Source organism: Pholcus phalangioides, unplaced genomic scaffold (genome assembly GCF_987345545.1).
Source record: "Pholcus phalangioides strain wild (caught in Gottingen) unplaced genomic scaffold, Ppha-v1.0 ptg000011l_1, whole genome shotgun sequence".
NCBI classification, from domain to species: domain Eukaryota; kingdom Metazoa; phylum Arthropoda; class Arachnida; order Araneae; family Pholcidae; genus Pholcus; species Pholcus phalangioides.
Genome location: NW_028301604.1, coordinates 12,004,497 through 12,023,205, shown reverse-complemented (window position 1 = coordinate 12,023,205; position 18,709 = coordinate 12,004,497).

Sequence of the window (18,709 nt, the reverse complement as noted above, 5' to 3'; positions counted from 1 at the left end):
AATTCCCAGTCATCAACAAGCATCACCTCACCGAGTTGAGCATGTTTGAAATCACGTTTTGAAAATGCTTTCAAATACACGTATTTTATTCGACTACAGACTAATATTCATTTATTTTTCTTATATATTTAGCGTCGATTTCGATTTATTTTTCAGATATTTCAGCGAAAATCAGAAAAAAAATCAGCGATTAAATCGTTTTATAAGGGATGCTTTGTTGTGGACATAATTTTAATGCTATTTATACATCCAGTAAGAAACTTCATTCAAATGCTGCTTCCTGCGACTTTCACACTAGTCATCTTTTGCTGTGACGGCTTATAAGTGGAATGATTATGTGATCCGTATTTTACGAGACATTCCCGTATTTTTAGTCATCCGGAATTTTTTATAACAATGTCACATTTTTCCAAGAAAGTTTGCTTGAATTTGTAATCAAGCCTACACATACAGGTTGTCCCAAATTGTTTTCAAAGCGGATATCTCTGTAACCGTTAACTTTCGAAACATACTTTCAGTTACAAAAAGTTTTCAAATAACGTGCAGTTATTTAAAATATCAAAATTTGTTTGAGGGGGGGTCGTATAATGAAAAATAAAGAAATTAACTTTTTATAGTCCCCGTGTGCTCAAAAACCGAAATAGAAAGTTGATGCCCTGTTTCTCTTGATGCCAACAGAAAAATCCTCGTTTCTAAGTGCAATATTCATTGAGATATTCAAATTCGAAAAACGGAGGAAATTTGGGAAAAAAACAGCTGTAAATGCAGAAAAACCGTTTTATCCGCATTTAACGCTGTTTTTTCCCAACTGTCCTCCGTTTTTCGAATTCGAATATCCAAGTGATATTCTATATACTATATAATATCTAAGTGAATATTGCACTTAGAAACGTGGAATTTTTTTTCCTTTTGTTGGCATCAGGAGAGACAGGACAACAGCTTTCTAATTGGATTTTTGAGTACACGGGGGACTGTATAAAAAGTTAATTTTTCATTTTCTTATGTGTACTACACCTAAAATAAATTTTAAGATTTTAAATAACTGCACATAATTTCAGAACTTTTTGTAATTGAAAGTATGTGTGTGTTTGTAAAGTTACAGAGATATCCGCCGTGCAAACAATTTGGGACAGCCTGTATAGGTATTTAGGGTCCATTTTTCCAGTATTTTTCTCGATGAAATACGATTACCCTACCTAGAACTACTTGAAATACCGGGCTGACTCTACGCGTCATCTTTGAGCAAAAGTGTGGCGTCAGTCAGCCAAGAACTGTTCCTTATCCTGTTTTTTTTTTTTTTAACGATTCCCGAGACATTACTTGGAGTGACAAACTGTTAGCTCAGAGAAAGATGACACAAGCCAACACCCCCTATAGATAAGAGGGGGTGCTCTTATCTATAGGGGGTGTTGCACAAGCCCGTTCTCTTTTATAGTCACCTTAACCCTACCTATAAGAGATAGACTTTGATTTCAGAGCTGATTCCCAAACGGCTCGATAAAAATTATGACCTATAAAAGTTCCATGGATATTAGTTGGATGGATGTTAGTTTGGATTCAAACCAACGAAGTCACAAAAGTTTAGGCCAGGTATATGGGAGTTAATAGTTGAATCTGAATCCAATTTGAATTGGGTGTTCGATCGGAGGTGTCAAACAACAACTCGTGAGTAACTTCAACACTTTTAGTACCGCGGAACCCCAGATAAGTTCTCCCGTAACATCAATTGGAAATTTAAGGGTTCGTGCAGGGCTGGACAAATCTCAAGAACCAGGTCGCCATGGCAACTAAAAAATTGGGATTCTTGCCTAAAATTTTCTTAATTTTCTAATTACTAAATTAGAGTCAAGAAAGACAACACAAAATTTTTGAAATTCATATCAGTGTATCTATCAACATCGAAGGAGGCCGATATGTACTGGAAAAGTTTAAAGACATACAGTCACACCTCTCTATCTCGAAACTGACGTGACCAAAAAAAAATTTCGAGATAGAGAGTGATCGAGAAACAAAGTTTTTTGCGTGTGGAAGGAAAAACAAGATAAAAATGGTGAAAATTTCGATTTATGAAAACTAAAAATACCTTACAACATACTTAGAAAATTACTGGTTAAGTTAAATATATATGTACAATCACCCTATATGCAAATGCACTAAAATACTGTATGTTAGAATTTTTTTTTCATCAATTGACTTTTTATTCACATACCTTATTTAAAGCGATCCTTAAGCTTACATTGATGTATATTTTGCGCACTTGAGTCTTCACAATGTCATCTATACTAGCAAGTAGGGCCATGACTAGATGCATGGTAAGCCGGGGCAAGCAAGCACTTTGGCACCCCCTGGTCCAGCGCCCGGGGCACCAGACCCACCGTCTCCCCCTAGTTATGGCCCTACCAGCAAGAGCTATAAATATTTCAGGCCCTATCTTCTCAGTTTCTCCAGTAATTGGCGCATCGTTTTTACAGCATGCTAGCAATTTTCACTGCCACTTTTTCCTAATTCCTCTTGAGATCTTGAGCAATGTTTCTCAACCTTCCTGAAAACAAAGACCAGCAAAATGTTTTAAACAATTTGACGGACCAGTTGTGTCCTGTATTAAGGGACATTCCTGTAATTTACGTTGTTCCAATTTTTTTATACATTTGTCCCGTTTTTTCAACGATACTTATTTGAATTTGTACTATTTACCAAAGTTGTGAATACGCAGCGTTTTCATAATATAAATTTTTTTGTGATAGTTATGGCATAAATTATGAATATTTACATCTCACATATTAATTTGTCAGGTTTAACGTTTTGTCCTCAATTTTTCAGCAATTTTAATTACGATTGGTGATTGTGCCTACTTCTGACAAAACTTTTTATGACAATTGGCGATGTCCCGTATTTTACAGACTATTACTTAAGATCTCAATTTGCTGAATTTTATTTTAATCAATAAAATATGGTCATTAGATCACTTGAATTTTTTTAATGAAATAAATTTTTGCTCATTGTGATTTGTAGCAACCCGTTATTTCTACACCCTTCAGCAATTTTAGCAGCAATTAGCAAATTGCATTAAATACAATGAATAGCATTTTTTGGCAAAATTTAATGATATCCCGTATTTACGACCGCAATTTCCTGCATTATTCTCAATGATGTAAGGTGAACATAAGTTTTAAGGTTTTTATTTGAACCCATATGGATATTACTAATATCAATTCCAACGGGTGAATAATTTTTCATTCAGTGAGAATTAAAATATCGAGTCTGCCTAGAACCACCTAGTTCATCGTCGCAGACCACCTTTGGTCCACGGCTCATAGGTTGAGAAACGCTGATATGGAGCATCTTCTACTGTATTTTCCCCAATTTCGATATCAGTTAAGGCACTGCAAGTTTGTATTGAACTGTCCATTATTTTTGTTTTTTTTACAAAATCGGAAAATGAAATTTTTAGATTCAAGTGTTTTTTAACTTCAAACACTGTTTTGTTCTGAAATTTCATCTCCAAAATTGTTCTGAGAATCGTTAAAATTCGAATAAACCACCAGAATTCACCTATAATTGACAAGATCCATCCACACACAATGGGCTTTTTATACGAATAATCTTTTCTTATGAGTTTCTTTCACACCCGGAAAAAAAGCAGATATCCGCGAAAGAAAAAGAATTTCTGAGTTTTCCCTTTTCACTAATCATCGTAGCTTGGTCTTCCACAGATTAGAGTTTTTCGAAAATTACTTCGAAACAGACAGCTGAATGAATGAACGCCAGGAATTTGCCACTGCACTTATCCCGTTGCCGAGATCTCGTCCAGCCCAGCTTCGTGGCAGAGTCTTTATTTTATGTGAAAAAAGAAAAAAAAATAACATACACACACACAAAATTTTTTCAACATATTTTTCCCGGACAATTGGGTACTGTCACGATTAACAAATTTTGTGGTGATTACAGACGAGATGGGGTTGGGAGTTGGAGAAAAGTTCGGGGTTTCGCTAAGACGGGTGAATGGGTTAGTGCAGTGTTTCACAACCTTTTTCTCCCATGCCCTATATATTTTCTTCTTATATTCCCAGTCTGTACCAGAAGAGAGACCCTCTGTATTTATTAATTTTATTTCTGAATGAATTTATGAGATGAATTTTAAAGGTCGATCTCTCTCTTTGTATCTCCGGACTCGAGCCCCCCCCCCCCCCCCTATCAGGGCATTTCTATTGGATTGAAAGCAGTCGTTATCCCCTTCCATATTTTATTTAAATGGTTTTTATTCAGAATAATATCGGACGAAGTACATTTGTATTGTTACTCTTCCAAGCAGATATCAGTGCGAAAATATAGTGAGTAGCTTTGGCATAGCCCAGAAGGTCCTTGGTTCCCTAAGTGTTTGACTTAGGGGACGTCGGGTACGCGCTAATTGAAAAACACTATCCAAGAGAAGCATTCGTGCAGTTTTTCTTAAGTCCCAATAAACTTGAATTTATATTAAGGCACCCCTGAATAATTTTTTTTTAATGCTAGAAAATAAAATTAATAACGAAAACTATTAACTTGAAAATACATAAATACAAAATAAAAATAAATCCTTTTCAGCAAAAATAAATCTTTTTTGCAACCTCATCAAATTAACTGGTTATGGTTTTTTTCCATAATACGTCACACATTTAACGTAGTTTCCTGTAACTAAGTCGCTGGGATGCTCAAGCAGCACTACGAAGAATGACCTAAAGCAGCGGTTCTCAACCGGTGCTCCGCGGAGCCCTTGGGGCTCCTTGTGCACTCTCCAGGGGCTCCGCGGCCACTCGAGGAAAATAAAAAAAACAGTAAAAATTTAAAAAATAACTATAAATATTTTTAAATAGCAAAAATAAATCAGTAACTTTGTTGAATAACTAAAAAATTGGCCTACGGGGCTCCGCCATAGAATTTTTTTACTTAAAAGGGCTCCGCGAGTCAAAAAAGGTTGAGAACCGCTGACCTAAAGAAAGAATTTTTCGTAGAAATGCCATGACTGTTTACATGTCACATCTTCGTATAAGCCGCTCGTAATTTTCATTGAATAACTAATGAAAAACACTAATATCAAAATAAATGAAATGCGGTGCGTTTTCAACTTCTATCGTTCAGGTTGTCTTTAAGAATTTTGTAATATTACGTGACATTAGACATTATTCGAGAATAAAAATTTATTTTTTTCTAACTGGATTAAAAAGAAATGCATAAAAAATTTTAATAAGATAGATAATTTAGGATAACTCACTTATTCAGTTGAAACAGACACAAAACATTTTGGGGGTAGCAAAGCCAACACCCTCTATAGATAAGATATCTTATCTATAGGGGGGTATTCGCTAAGCTAACTTGTGGAAAAATAATAATTGTTATATATTTGGCGGTACAAGCAAGGAAAGAAAAAAGAAATTCATAAACTTATAATATAAAGAAATAAATGGCAACAGAAATTAATAGATTTAAAAAAATTCCGATTTTTTTAATCTATTAATTTCTGTAGCCATTTATTTCTGAATTAATAGATTAATTAATATGGATTTTAATTAATTATATTGAAATAATGATTAATTAATATAGATCTATTTAATAGATTAAAAAATCAGAGAACTTTTTTAAATCTATTAAAATTTTTAGAGTACGTTGCTGAAAATTCATTTTAGCAAAGTATTCAAGGTTAAAGAAGATATTACATTACAATATTGAACAGATAATTTAAGATTCCTAAGATAAAAATCCCTTTAATTAGAAATTAGAATCCCTTTTAAGTCAGAATGCACGAAAAATTATTGGCTAGGCCGCAGCTTTGAATCAGAAGCAAGAGCTTGAAATTAACCTTCTATGGTTAACCTCCCTAAAAACGTATTGAAAATTATTTTGTTTTCACAAATGCGAATGCAAAAGGATATGCAAAGGATAATTGAAACATTACTGTGTTCATTTACATGATCACAGCAATTCATTTAACCCCTTTACAATCACGGCGAAATATCTTGTCCAAACGCAATCGGGAGAAATTTATTCTGTAGTGCAGTGGTTCTCAACCTGGGGCCGTATGGCCCCCTTACGGTCCTGAGATATTCTAAAGGGGCCACGGGTGAAAATCCGATAAAAGGGGAGCCATGACAAGTGTGAAGGGGGCCACAGAGAGTTGTGAAGAATTAGAGCTTTCAACTGAAATATGGTGGGAGAAAATGTTACTACTTTCAGCAGAACTGTCCATATAACCCGGACCATCTTAATCCACGGGCCTATGATGGTATAGCCCAGGGACTCCTATCCTCCTTAGGGAGGCCCTACATGGTGATATTCGGTTTTATAATTTTCGAATATAAGTATGTAAATGTGTAAGCTGTTAATTCCAGCTAAGTATGAGGCCCCAGAACAACACTTTGGATGGGGGAACCTATCCCAGGGACCCATGATGCTGAGACAGCCATGCATGAAACCCTTCACAAGAAGGAAGCTCACCGAACTCTAGTCCAGGGTTGGCACGGACCCAGGGTGATGTGTTAGGAGGGTCGATTATAGGTTCGTTATGTGTAGATCAATCCCATATTTTACACATTTCATTCGGCTCTTAGAAGGGATGAGCGCTTACCTTATGGATCCGTGACTGGCCCAGGATTCCAGAATTAAATTTTATTCAGAAAATATTTGTTCATTATAAATTCAGTTTTGATTAAATTCAATTCAGTAAGTAGAAAGGGTCTCGATCTGGAATGAACGTGGGGGAGCTGAATAAGACAAGGGTGCCATGAGAAAAAAATATCGTCCAAAGGGGGCCATGAACTGAATAAGGTTGAGAAACATTGCTGAAGTATATGTACTATATATAAAACACGTAAGGTAGGGTGAGGGCGAAAGAGAAATCTACTGTAGGCCTGCTACAGTATTTACAGTAGTGTCCACAACACCATTTTTTTCTTTCTTTCCCCTTCTTCAAGGGCGTAGCGAGGGGGGGGGGACTTGGGGGTCTAGTCCCCCCCCCCCGAAATGTGAGAAAATGACAGAAAAAAGGGAAAAAGATGGCCAAATCCATTGTTCTGTCACTTTGGTCCCCTCCCGAAATGAAAGTGGTCCCCCCCCCCCGAACGAAATTTCTGGCTACGCCCCTGCCCTTCTTCGTCCTTTTTTCAACGAACGAACAAGGCTACCAGATTTATCGATCGCCGATACTTCTACTAGAGATTATCCGAATCTGTTGCCAAAAGCCTGTCCGGGAAAGGGTTAATAAAAGTGGGCCCTTTTAATAAATTACAATACACGGATTAAGGGGCACAAATTTGTTAGTATATACTGCTTCCCTTTATTTTACTATTATCTATAAACTGATAAAATCTCGCTTAGCAAAGTTGAAAAGATGTTATCTTGAATTTTATTTCCAGTTCTCTCAATTTGGTGAGATTTTAAATCTTGAACACGTAAAATTTTAGAATCTCTCAAAAAAGGACACAAAAAAAGAATCAACTCTTTCTTTATAAAAAAAAGTATTAAACTTATAGGCCTATATAGCCATATTTTTTACTGAAATGACCACTAAAAGATGTACTTTTTAAAATACCAAGAAAAGTGAGAAAAAATCGTATAATAGGTATATTGGTATAATATTCAAATATACACCGGGCTATAGGAGGTTAACTTTTAAAGCTATCCAAGCTGTCCGAAATTGTTTGCACAGCGGATATCTCTGCAACCGGTGACTATAGAAACATACTTTCAATAACAAAAAGTTTTCAAATGTGATGGGCTGTTACTTGAAAACCTCATAAGTTGTTTGAGAGGTCGTATACATAAAAAATAAAGAAATGAACTTTTTATAAAGTCCCCGTGTAACAAAATTTCCAATTATCGAAATGTAGATCAAGCTCTGAAAAGTAACTAGCAAAAAATTTCATTTTTTTTAAATGCAATATTTACTGAGATATTAAATATAAAAAATCATTAGGTTTTAACAACATAGCACTGTGTTGGCAAGTTTTCATTGGCAGAAAAGTTGTCTTTTCCAGAGACTGTACACACAAATAGAATGAACTATTTCATCTTTTTATTCACAACAAATAACAATTAATTTTTTTGAAAATTACAGACATTTTGCAACTTCGAATTTAATTAAAGTTTCGCAATTTGTGAACCATACCCTCAATCATTGGCGATAAATGCTGATATCTTCGTTAATATTGCATTTAAAAATATTCTATTTTTTGTAAATGACTCCCCAGAGCCACATTTAAATTTCAACGATTGGACGTTTTAGCTCGCACATAGGCGTAAACTTTTATCCGGCCCATATATAGGGACCGAGCCACCCTCTCCAACATTTTCCACCATCTGCATAGTAACATATGAAAATATTAGCCATCTCGTTGGGCATTTTGCCTGTTGTGGCGTTGTGATTGTATTAGGTTTGCCCCCCCCCCCCCGACCAATAATTCTGGGCCCTCCCAATATTTTCAATAACTCTACGCTCTATGAAACGTCTCTCTCACACAGGGTTTACATAAAAAGTTAATTTTCTATTTTCTTATGTATGCGATCCCTCGGAATATTTCAAGTCATTTTGAGTAACCGCACATCATTCGAAATTTTTTGTAAGTGAAAGTATGTCTAATGCTCTAGGGCGCTCACCCGGCAAGTGAGAGGACGTTCGACTTCCCGCAAGGGCAGTTGAATTTTCTCTTTTTCCTAAATTCATCTTCGCACAGCCAGCTGTTAAAAACTTTCGAAGTATGTTTCTCTAAATCCAACGGTTACAGAGATATCCGCTGGGCAAGCAATTTCGGACAGTCTGTATAAGCCGTGGCCTTATTAATTACGGTACGTGTACCAGCCGTTATTCGTAAAATCTGTGAAAGAATGAAAATGCCAATGAATACTACGAAACAACACAAAAACTGTACCGTAAAAGCAGAGGCGTACGCGGGTAGGGGGACAGGCGCCCGTACCCTCCCCCCCAAAGATGGTCAAAAATTAAAAATATTCTTAAATATATCATTGTAAAATTATCAAAAACCGAATAAAATGCATTCATATGCTATCTTAATCACACAGTTTCTGTTAATTCAAAATGCTTTTTGAAGGTTGGTAACTAAGAATTTGTGGCCCTCCAAAACTCAATCTCCTGCTTACACCCCTGCGTGCATTGGCGTACGCAAAGGAGGAAGGGGAGGACCCCCCCTTGAGCCAAGATTATAGTGTTATTTTGCAGGAAAAAACGTAAAAAAATCCCCTCAGAAGGGAAAAAAATCTGAAACCCCGCTCGAGAAAATTCTGCGTGCACTGTATCTATTCATTGACCATTGAATAAATGAAAATGACCAGTTAGAACATTTTCATGTTTTAATGGTTTAGTGGACACTCGATTGCCATTTTGATAGCTTGAAAATGACCAGATTTATGCACAATTCTTTGTATTGATTGCGGTAAATGATTTCCTTGTGTCCACTTGTTAGTGGTGTAGGATTGTCCTACTTTTTCAAAAGAGTACTTCAACAGCTTAACTGTTTTGCCCGGTTATATTTACGATTGTGTTATTATTGACGATTAACCCTTACCACGTCAATCCCGAGATATCTCGGGTTCTTCGAACCCTCTCAAAACGGCAATCCCATATCTCTGTTCTTAAAACTGCTGAAAGTTTCCTTCCCCCGTCCAGTCAATCAACTGCCAATGGGCGGAATTTGATTTTGTTGAATGCCTGATAACAGAAAGGGAGTTATCAGCTGGAAATTGGAAAAAATTCTTAAAAATAGGTGGCAATTTCTAGAAGTTTTATTAATTTCTAATGTGGCAGTTATAGTGCGGATCAGAAAAATTTTAATAACCACTTAAAGGGTTAGTTGAATTTAAATTATTTGTTTAAATCCAAACTGTGGATTGCGTACGTATCACGTACGGCAGTGCTTCTCAAACTTTTGTGGCCCGTGGCTCCCTTACCCTAGTCGTAGTTCCCTCGCAACTCCCCGGAATGGTCCAGTAGATATTTTGCATTCACTTCAAAGCACTGAGAACAGGAACACATCAACATCTCCAGCATGTCACGACGCACCCACTGACGTATGGGGAATACAGATGTGTGGTTTAATGAAAATAACTATAACTAATATAATTAATAATACAGGGTGATTCAAAAATAATTATCGGGTTTAAAAAAATATATAACTTGAAACCTATAAATTGTACTGTTTAATAGTACACGGGGTATGAAGAAGCAAAGGTTAAATTTTTATTCCCACACATTCAATATAATATTGCAAAAGTGTTTTGGATTACGTGACATCTTCATCGCTTGTCGTGCAACGAGCGTACCGAAGAAAATATGGAGCAGTCACCGTCCCATCAGATGAGCCTTTAAGGCCTCTCGATCTTTAACTGTTTGTGACTTTTGTCTTTGGAGTTACATTAAAGACGCTGTGTACGTGCCTCCACAGACAGCCACTTTGAATGAGCTCAAGAACCGAATTACCGCCGCTTTAACGAACATCAATAGACTACTGACATGCTGTATCGGGAATGAATTTCACTACCGTGTATAACAGGTTTGGGCAAATCCCAGGCGTCAGGTTGCTATGGCAACTAAAAAATTGTATTGGCGCCTAAAATTTTCTTTGGGTAGTTGTTACTAAGTTGCAGGATGAGGGAAACACAAAATGTTTACAATTTATGGCAACATATCTGCCAACATGAAAGAGAACCCGAAAAGTCAAAAGAAGTCGTTTAGGAATGCGATTGTTCAAAAATTCTCGAACGTCCAAGCTCCAGTGTGGTGGTGCCCCATCCTGCTGGAAAATGAAGTCAACCGAATCGGTTTCTAACTGTGGGAAAAGTCAATCTTGACAAACATCAAAGTGGTGGCCGAAGGAAGAGTGTTAGCGCTACCTGTCGGCAATTGCGTAAAACTCGAGATTTCCCTCTTTGTACCTATACATTATTCGATTAAAACGGATTAAAAACTGAATAGTTGTGATTGTTTTAAATCGGATGATTCTTTTTAAAACACCCCGTACTTTAAAATAAAATGATTATTTGTGAATCATCCTGCATAAAATAGTAGCTTTTCTTCCCAGCCAACCTCATTGGACAATTGCCTGCTGCGAATTAAATTTCGTATTTGTTTTACTTACTAGCCCCAAGTACGTAAAAAAAAATACCACTATATATATATATATATATATACAGGGTGATTATAAAAAAACTATCCCGACATATGGGCCCCTAACTATCATACCATTCACAGAGACTGAATGAAATTTTGGCATAAGGTATTTTGATGTATGCGCTCAAGAATGATATGGAAAACAACAGTGTCACTCTAACAGTTACGGTTACAGTGAGAAAATTTCGAAAATATTAAATGGCAACACCAAGTTTTTTGTATTGGAATGTGATCTCCATTGTGAAAAACCCTAAATAGCGTTCGAACGGCAACTGTAGCATGAAAATCACCGGCGGTAGATAGGCTAAAAGTGAGGACAACCAATAAGGACAGAGAAGCAGCATAAAATAAAGCATTTTATTGTGTTTCACAAATTTTCCACATGACCTTGTGGAGGACTAATCAGGCTGGGATCAGCCGAAGAAACGGTGTGACGAATGAAACGAACATTAATGCTCTGGTGCACGGCAAAGTCCTTTTTACTTTTTCCTTGCCTAGCTTTGGGGATTTTCGTGCTACAGGTGCCATTCCAACGCTATTTAGTGTTTTTCAGTATGGAGATCGCATTCCAATACAAAAAACTTGGTGTTGCCATTTAATATTTTCGAAATTTTCTCACTGTAACCGTAACTGTTAGAGTGACACTGTTGTTTTCCATATCATTCTTGAGCGCATACCTCAAAATACCTTATGCCAAAATTTCATTCAGTTTCTGTGAATGGTATGATAGTTAGGGGCCCATATGTCGGGATAGTTTTTTTATAATCACCCCGTACATTATATACAGGGGGTGATATTTTTATATTTCTACATAAATATTTGAATTTCGGCCGATATTAAACTATCTATCTATATACACTCTCTCTCTCTCGCGTACATATTTCATGCGAAAAACATTTATATTTCGATTTCTGAAACAAAAAGAATGAAATCAATAGGATCGAGGAAAAAAAAACATATAACTAGATAATGAATGAGATGGTTATTAGACATGTTGAAGAAAGTTTTATCACGAGATTGATGCTGCGATTAAAAAAAATTAAACACTATACTGTACTAACATTGGTTGAAATCTTTATCCTGATCGGTATGAAAGAAACGTGTTAACAGCGAGAGATACAGTAATACGCTGATTGACAAGAGCAGACGTGCCAACTTTTGAAATCCAGAAATGCGGAGATTCTCCCGAGGGGGAACCCCCCCAACCCCGACACTCATATATATATATATATACACTGCTCAAAACAATTAGGGGAGCAAGCAAAAAAGTGAAGAAAACCGTGCGAGACAGCCACGTATTGGCATACAATGGATGGTACACGCGTATCAATGCGCAATACAGAAAATAGACGTAAAAAAATTTGGAATTAAGCTTTAATTCTTTGAAAATATGGAAAAAACATGAAAAGATGATTTAGGGCAACAATTTGGTTACATGTAAACGATAAAAAAAAGTACTGTTTAGACATGATGCATGAGTTTTAATAGGGCGTGTGGTCTCCTCGAACAGCTAAGACTGCTGCACACCTGTTTGCCATGGATGCGATGAGGTTATCGATCAGACTTTGGGGAATACTGTTCCACTCCTCAAGAAGTGCAATCTGCAAGTCTCGGACAGTAACAGGCGGCCTTGGTCGCGCAGCAATGCGTCGTCCGAGCATTTGGATTCAGGTCAGGAGAGCACGCTGGCCATTCCATACGCTGTATTGTTTCAGCTTCAAGCATGTTCTCCACCAGACGAGCTCTATGCGGTCGGGCATTATCATCCTGGGAAACAAAGGAATCTCCAATGGCTCCAGCGTAAGGGATGACATGAGGTCGCAGTATCTCGTCTGCATACCTTCGGGCTGTCAAAGTGCCATTCCGAATGATATGCAGGTCCGTACGTCCGCCTATGCTGATTCCACCCCATACCATTCAACTAGCTCGTCTGTATTGTGACCTTTCACGAACGATTGCGGGGTTATTTCGAGTGCCCCTGTCCCTCCATACCAGAACACGTCGGGTGTCACACTCCAGACTGAATCGGGACTCGTCTGTAAACAGCACTTGGCTCCAATCATGTTGCTCCCAATCTCGATGTTCAGCAGCCCATCTTCTTCGGGCCGCACGGTGGCGTGGGGTCAACGGAATGCAGACCATTGGCCTACGTGCATAGAGCCCTCCCTCATGAAGCCGATTACGTACTGTTTGGCTGGACACCCTTCGTCCTGTTGCCAAGAGCAACCGTCTTTGCAGCTGCGTAGCGTTCTCTGTTCTGTTTCGACGGGCTGTTAACCGTATATACCGGTCATCAGTTGTTGTAGTGGCGCGTGGCCGACGTCTAACATTTCCTGTTTCTTGGAATCGATTCTACAGCCTTGCAACAACACTTTTGGCGACTCCAACACTACGTTGTGTTTGCCCGGATTCCAGTCTGCCTATAACACGCCATGCCATGGATTCCGGTAAATCACGTTGTTGAGACATCCTCAAGTCACCTTGTCTCAAAAAAAAAAATACTGCGCAATCGAATTTCACAGTTACGGCAGTAAAACAGACGTTTCTGCAACATCCCGATTTCTGCCCTTATCTCCTTTTTCTGGTTTCTGACGTCATGAACTTTGATTTGTATATGAAGTTTTCTTCTTCCGTTTCCTGCTAGGCTTTAAATTATGGATGATTCATTTTATGTTACTTATCGGTATACATCTTTGCGTAATTTTGTTAAAACCATGTGCTCCCCTAATTGTTTTGAGCAGTGTATATAGTCTCGATCAAAAAAAAGTTCATAAAAAAAAATTCGAATTTTTTTTTTTTAAATAAATTAAGAAAAAGTTACATTCTTCACCCCCCCCCCCCCCCAAGAGAAGAATTTAATTGCATGTCAGTCTTTCCATGCCGAATAGAGAAATCACATCTACATAATGTTCATAAAACATAAGTGTTTCCTTTCGTGGATGCCATCAGTGATTGATAATCTTGGGTATATGAATTCTTAAAAGCTTTATATTTATCTGTATATAGCTTAAAGTTTTATATTTTCTTTCCGAAGATGTTTAATCGGAAGAAACTATTTAAAAAAATTCAGATTACAAAGCTGCGGACGAAAAAACGCGTTTACCGCACGGCTGTTAATGGAATACAATAACGATTATACAGGAATTTCGGCAACCAAGGTCATGCCCCTGATAAATGATTGCCGATAAAAGCTACGAAAACGAAGTCGCGTCTTTGCCAGTTGCTTAAATGCGGTCACAGAGACTTTTTTTTTACGGCTGCTCGATGGAAATGACCACGGCTGTTCTCTATGGCTGTTTTCCCTAACGGCTACGGTAATCATTGACGCCACGACAACGTGAAAGCTCGCGTAAAATCTAATTTTCTGCCAAAATCCGGAGAGCGGGAGGAAGGATGAAAAATCCGGAGTCTCCCGCCTATATCGGGAGAGTTGGCAGGTCTGCAAGAGGGTTTGTCTGAGCAAAATATCTTTGATCAACTAATTCGTCTATAAAACGACAGACGAAATGGAAAAAAAATTCAGTTCCTTTATGCTTTATAAATGATCCTCAACATTATCAAGAAAGTACGAACTTATGTTTGCATGTTCTCTAATGCATTGTTTATTATGAAAATTCCTATTAAACACTTATACAACAGTCTAAAATCTCAATTAAAAACAAAAAACTACAAAAGAAAAGTTACCATTATTTAAAAAAAAAAGTAGGAAATCTCATATTTCTCGATTTACCCAAGACATCAAAAATGTACGTGCCGTAATTTTATGTGATTACGAAAACTAGATAAAAAGGAAAGACGTAACATTTAAAAAAATTAGTCTTTATTTTTACATTCAGCTAGTGGTACAAAAAAAAAAAGAAATAAAATAAATGCAGACCGTCAAAATGAAAACACTCCTTACCTGTATTCAAACAAGAAAACCTTAAATCTCAAGATATCGGATAGAATAGCATAAAACCTCGGAGTGTATACAGAACACTTACATTTCCTACAATAAACGTACAAAACAGACCTGTGCACCGAAAGTATTTTATATTCGTGCCATTGAATTACTTTATAATCACCACATCACTATTGCCATAAGCAAAATTATTTGAAGAGGCAATGAATGAACGCCAGAACTTTGCCACTGGACTTATCCCGTTGCCGAGATCTTTTCCAGCTCAGCTTTGTGGCAGAGTCCGGAACATTTTGTGTTATTTGACGAGGCACAAGCATAAGGCAATATATATTTCCTAATGTTTTCCGTTGCGATTACAACTTCTGCTGCGTTACCAAATTTAAATACTGCATGCATGTATATTTGATATTAAGAAGTGAAAAAAAAAATTATATATATATACAGACAGATTTCTTTTTATAAAAATAGTAAAAGTGTCGGGTCCTTAAGTACAACTACAATTCGGAAATGACTGGGAAAACGCGTATAAGGGGCTCCAACTGAGCAAGAGAGAGAAAAAAACGGTTTTTTTTATCCACATATAGAATACTCATTTTTCTATAAAGGCAATGCTGATTAGAACTCGTGATCATAATTGTTTGAATCAATATAAAATTATTGTACATATTTTTAAATTGCTATCGCTTTGTCAAGCCCCCTAGCAGCAGAGTTAAAGCACTAATCTTGGGTTCAATTAGTCTGGGTACCAATTCCGTGAACGGCCATTATATAGAATCAGCTCTAAAATACAGTCAAATTATCCCCCACGAGCACAAAAAATGATAATGTTTGGAAGTATATAGGGTGTCCAGTCTTATCGTCCAATGGCTATTTCCCGAACCGTTGGTTTTAGAGACAACTTTCGATTAGAAAAATATTTAAATGATGTCGCCCATCATCTCTTAAATGTTCAAATGAAAAAAAATTTTAATAAAAAAAATGTTACAAAATTAATTTAATACAGTCCCCCGTCCTCTAACTTCCAATTAGAAAAATTCCCATGTTTCTAATAAGGAAAGGGTCCCAAGGTGTCGTACTCAAAAATTATGAAAATTTAAGTACACTCATCTCGCTCAGAAACACAAAAACAAAAATTAGCGGCGGAATGCTATTATTTAGTCACGAAATATTAAAAATGTCAACAGTTGGCTACTCATCTTGCCGATATGTAAACAGGGTGCATAGCAAGTATGAAATTTTACTGGCAAACCGTTGATCCTAGAGGCATACTTTCCAATTATATAAAAAGTATCCAAATACCGTGTACTACTCAAATATGCCACTCATGTTTCAAGAGGTTGTATAGTTATTAGAATTAAAAAACTGATATAGTCCCCGTGTATCCCAAAACCCAATTATAAAGTTGTTGCCCGTCTCTCTCCTGATGCTAACAAAAAGAATTCCACGTTTTAAAGGCAATATTCACCGAGATATTCGAATTCAAAAAATGAGGGTAAAAACAGCTCTAAATACGGTTAAACCGTTTTACTCGCATTTAATGCTTTAAATTTGTTTAAAAATTGCATTAAAGTTTTAACGGTTTAAAAAAAAATTCAATATTTAATGCTTTTTTCCCCAACTTTCCTCAGCTTTTATGAATTCGATAATATCTCGATGAATATTGCACTTAGAAATGTGACTTGTTGGCATCGGGAGAGACAGGGCAACAACTAACTGGATTTTGGGACACGGGGGGGGGGGGGACTATTAAAAGTTGATTTGTTATTCTAATAACTCTACAACCCCTTGAAACATGGAATGACATCAGAGTACATGATATTTGAATACTTTTTCTAATTGGAAGTATGCCTCTAAAGGATCAATGGTTCGCCGAGGGAAAATGCTATATATACCCCCTGTATAAAAACTTTTCACTTTTTCTCCATCTTTGCTGTCTACGGATAAAAAAAAACTAGTTTCATTTCTGTGTGTTGTACTTCATGTTTGAATGACGTCACTAACACTCTAGGCTAGGGCACTAACACTCTAGGGTAGCTGGATTTTTTTATTTAATTCTTTACCTTTATTGGCATCCAAAAATATTAATATTTGCAATTTTTTTGAGTGACCTATAATTTCACTGGATTTATTTTTGTGCATATTCAAAAATTAGTAGAATCTAATTTATTCGAAACTTTTTGAAGACTCCACCTTGGGACCCTTTCCTTGTTCGTCGAGATATTTGAATTCAAAAACTAGAAAAGGGGGAAAGAATAGCATTAATGAGGGAAATTTATCCATTAGCTTAGTTCTTTACAATTTTTGAATTTAAATACCTCAGCAAATATTGTACTTCAAAGCATGGAAATTTTTTTGTTGGCCTCCGGAGAGATAGTGCAACAACTTTCTAACTGAAAGTTAGAAGACTGGGTTGGTATTAAAATTTAAATTTTGTAACTTTTAAAGTAATTTTTTCATTCGAACCATTTTTTCTAATCGAAAGTTGTCTCTAAAACCAACAGTTCAGGAAATAGCCATTGGACAACACTAAAAGTGGACACCCTGTATAGAGGTGATAAAATCAGTTTCCTTTTTGAAGCTAGGAAGCATCAAATTTATTTAAAAGAAACTTAACTAAATATATGGAGTTCAGGGGAGAAAGAGAAAACGGGTTATAAATATACGCACATTGTTTTGTGCAATAGTTTGAAAAGCAGCATCTTCAAAATCTTCTATTTCTTTGCAACTAAAAAATCTTATTTTGCTCGTACCATAAACATGACTAAAACCAGAGGGAAAAATATGAAAGAAATGTAAAACCACAGGTAATTTTTATTTTCTTGGTTCCTGTAGAAATTTTGAAAAGGGGGAAAAACATACAACATAAGTGAACGTGCTGAAAATATAAAGGTTCTAAGTTAAACACACAACACACACACTTGGTTATTTAAAATTATCATGTCCAACGAGAGATGAATTTCCTTGGTATAAACCATGTGATACTCAATTTCTTTTCTGTGTATGCAACAGTAAATTTGCAGTTATAGTCAAGTTCGGGGGGAAAGTACAGCAAAGATTTCTCCACACTTGATAGCACAAATTTTACAAGCTCATAACATGAATGTCCCACCATACCCTTCAAATTCGTCCAAATATTTTTTTAACCCAATCAAAAACTAAATTTTGCTTTCAATTACGGTCTATTTTTTTTTTGGCATAGATTTTTAAATTTCAAACTTTGTCGAATGCTTGGTATACAACAAGCAGTGAATAATGCAACTTTTAGTATTTGCTAATATATAATTCATTAGCAATTCCAGTTCTGCCAAGTTAAATCAAACTCTTCACAATCAATTTTCTTATCAATTAAACAAGGGGAAAACACTTGAAAAATTAAAATTGATAATTAGATGTAATATAGTAATCTTTTTCTTTGGAAGCAAATTACAGAAAATTCTCACGGTATACTCAAATGAACATGCCCATTCTCTAAGCATATTTTAAAGACCAGTATTAGTTAGTTTTCTCTTATTGCAATTATTTGACTGCATATTCCCAAATCTAAAAAGGCTTAAAAAGATAAGAAATTTTCATAAAAGGAAAATCTCGCTACAATTTCATACTACCATACCTGCTTATAAGACAATCTGGATATATACTAAAAACATGAGGAT